The sequence below is a fragment of the Ricinus communis genome, chromosome 6 (genome assembly GCF_019578655.1).
Source record: "Ricinus communis isolate WT05 ecotype wild-type chromosome 6, ASM1957865v1, whole genome shotgun sequence".
Classification (NCBI taxonomy): Eukaryota; Viridiplantae; Streptophyta; class Magnoliopsida; order Malpighiales; family Euphorbiaceae; genus Ricinus; species Ricinus communis.
Window position 1 is genome coordinate 1708571 of NC_063261.1, and position 3328 is coordinate 1711898.

Below are 3328 nucleotides of genomic sequence, written 5' to 3' on the forward strand. Positions count from 1 at the left end.
GTAAGCATGGCATGACACGTATATTTTTGCATGACTTAATGTTTATTTCAAATTAAATAAATGTGTTATTGAAGTGTTTGAAATTATTTTTGGATATATGACTTTAACTCACTCTCGAGACTGACAGTATCAATTTCACTGTTTTTATGTGATTGTTAGTCTTCCCGCAGTTCTCATCTAGCAACCTGACTCCATCATCGGGTTGATGTGATTGATTTTGGTATGTTTGACTTGTAAAATTCTAGATTCTTCGTATTAGAAATTTTAGACTTATCAGTTTATAATTTTATATAAATTCAAGTCTTGCCTAATTATGTTGGTGGACCGAATTTAAATTTATAGTACCCATTGATTAATTGTGGAAAAAGTGTTTTGGATTGAATCCAGATTCCAATTTGATTGAGTTAGTGAATAGTCAGGCTTACTACGAGATTTGGTGGCCTTAAGCCTACCCATTTCCTAGTATCAGTCACGGGCCCACAGATCGTATCGTGACAATATATATAAATCATACTATTAAAGCATTAAAATATTCTAAATAATATATACATAATTTGGACCTATCATGAATTAGATTAAAAAATATATATCCTTTTAAACATATGCTAGAAATGATCTCAATGAAATTAAATTTACACAATCGACTTTCCATTAATCAATACCTAATTAATATAATAAATAAATCATTGTAGGCCACCTAGGTAGCTAACGCTCCTCATCATTTGTCTGTTATTCTTATTATTAATATTAATGAAATTTTTATTTTAAAAAAATCAATAATATCAATCTCTTTATCAGTTCTTTTTTCTTTATTTTCATTAATTTCACATATTATCTATTAGTGTTGTCTAATGCCTCAACAGTAACATATGATGCTTGTATAGTCCATTCAACCGGATTTTCCCATGTGACGCTTGAGCTTTAGAGATTAAAGCATAAAAAAATATATATGAATGAAGATTGTAGAATTTTTGCTTGTAATTTCTTATCCAATGACAAATCTTATATATAAATGGATAAAATTCACTACCCATAATTTGATTCTTATGATAATATAAAATAAAAGGTATCCCACAATTTACTTCTTATTATTTATAAGTGATTTATTAAATTTGATATTGTAAAAATTATTATTACTTAAAATAATATTAAAATATTTGATGTATGACTTTACTTTTTAAGTTCATATAATTATGTGAAAATCATATAAGATCCTAAGAAATAAAATTAGATGGTTGATTGACAAATTATATTTGTATGATTATTACAAATGTGTAAAATCATCCTCACTACATCTTTTCCAAACTGATGTTGAATGTTTGACCGACATAAATGAAAATGGTGTATGATAAATATAAAGAAAATGGTAAATCGAAAATGGTAAATATACGTGGATCCGTTTGATCCAGATTATAAGGGGAATTATGTAAGTTTCTTTTTCTTTGTGAACTCATATGTATAGTATTATTGTACAATCAGTTGGATGCTCTTAATGAAATTTAATTTTAGGGTTATGGTTTTATTGTAGAATTTAAAATTTGAAATTATGGAATAGTTTCTCACTCTTAGTTGATGCTATTGTTGGGAAACCTTCAATCACTCAACCTCTCTCATTCACGCAACATCTCGATTCTCTCTCTTCCTTACCCTCACTTTCTTTTCCTTCTCTCTTCCTCTTTCTCTATCTGAGTTTACTCACTTCTTCAATCTATATGATTTTTCTCTAATTTTTCTTTAAAATAGCAATTAACTCAACAAAGAAGAGAAAATAAAAATAATTTAGGTTGTTTTTAGAGGTTTGAAACTAGGAATATATGAATCATGGAAAGAATGTGCATCAAATATTCTAAGTGTAACTCGTAGTCTCTTCAAAAGTTTCGTACTTTTGATGAAGTCACATAAGTATTTAACACCTTCAAATGGAAATCTAAAACCAATACATTTTTATGAAAGATTTTCGTTTTAATCTTTAGTTGAATAAAACTTTTTATGTTTATGGTTAAAATTAAGAAAGGCTTTTCAATGGATGCAGTTGTTTGATCATGTAAAGGTTGATAGTTCTTTTTGACAGTGTGTGTTTGTAAGGCTCATGGCTTAATTTTTTTAGGCAAGTTTTACTTTTAGTTGCCATCTTCCAAATATTTATAAATAAGAATTAATTCGAGCTATTTTTATATGTCATTGGAAGTATTGGAAATTAAAATGTTCTTAAATGGTCTATAAAAAATAGGCGATATACTTAGAAACATTAATTGTGGCTGCCAAAAATTAACATGGCTAAATATTAAACTCTGCATTTACTATCAATGAGAATACATTAGTGCACTTTGAATTCTATTCTGACTTTTAATTTATAAACGAGTGTAACTAGCATGGCAAAACATTAAACTCTGCATGTACTATCAGTGAAAATACAATAAGAATATAGTGGTACACTTTGAATTTAGTTGTGACTTTTCCTTTGCCAAAGGGTGCAATTAATGAAGTAAGTTTCGAGCATAAAAAAATTGCAATTACATTTAGATAATTCACCTCTTAATATTTTCTTAATCACTCTTTCTATTCTTTTTCGTCTCAAATCTCAAGAAATAATAGCGTACAATGTTAATATTGAAGGTGAGTTTTTTTTTCTATTCTACTTTTCTATTACAATTTTTTTATTACCTATTTTCTATTTTAATATCTGAATTTTTTTTTCATTTTTCTTTTGTAGATTATCAAGCAATTTACGTAATGCGTCAAAACTACTATCCTCGCCTCGTGGTTTGTTTGAAAACATGTGACTGGAGGCACAATCTTGTTAAGGCTCTATACTCATTTTTTCTATTTGGAAAGAATTATAATCGTTATCTAACTTTTATATTTTTATTATTGCATTATATTCCAATTATAAGGAAGTACTTTATATATAACTATGTAACTAGACAAATCAAGGTCCTTTATTTCTACCAAAAAAATATCGTAACAAAACATTTAATAATAATAAAAAAAAGAAAAACATCTACTCTTTCATGTATCTAAACTTAAAGTTCTATTTGTTACTTCAAAATACCATAATAAAAGATAGAAACATGCTCAAATTCCAAATGAGATGTCTGTCAAATCAATAACTAGAATATTCCTGCAAACTTATTCATCCTTGACCCCTTGAACATCCTCTAAGAAAATCTTATACAAGTTGAGTATCGTCTCGAGAAGGGTCTCACGAACGCTTCCATCACTTAAAGCCTTCATTTCTCTTAGCATCATTTTTTTGATGTCGCTCTTAAGTTATTTGAGTTGGTCCCTTGCTAAAAAATAGAGTGCCTCTGGAGATGCAGGTGGAGGG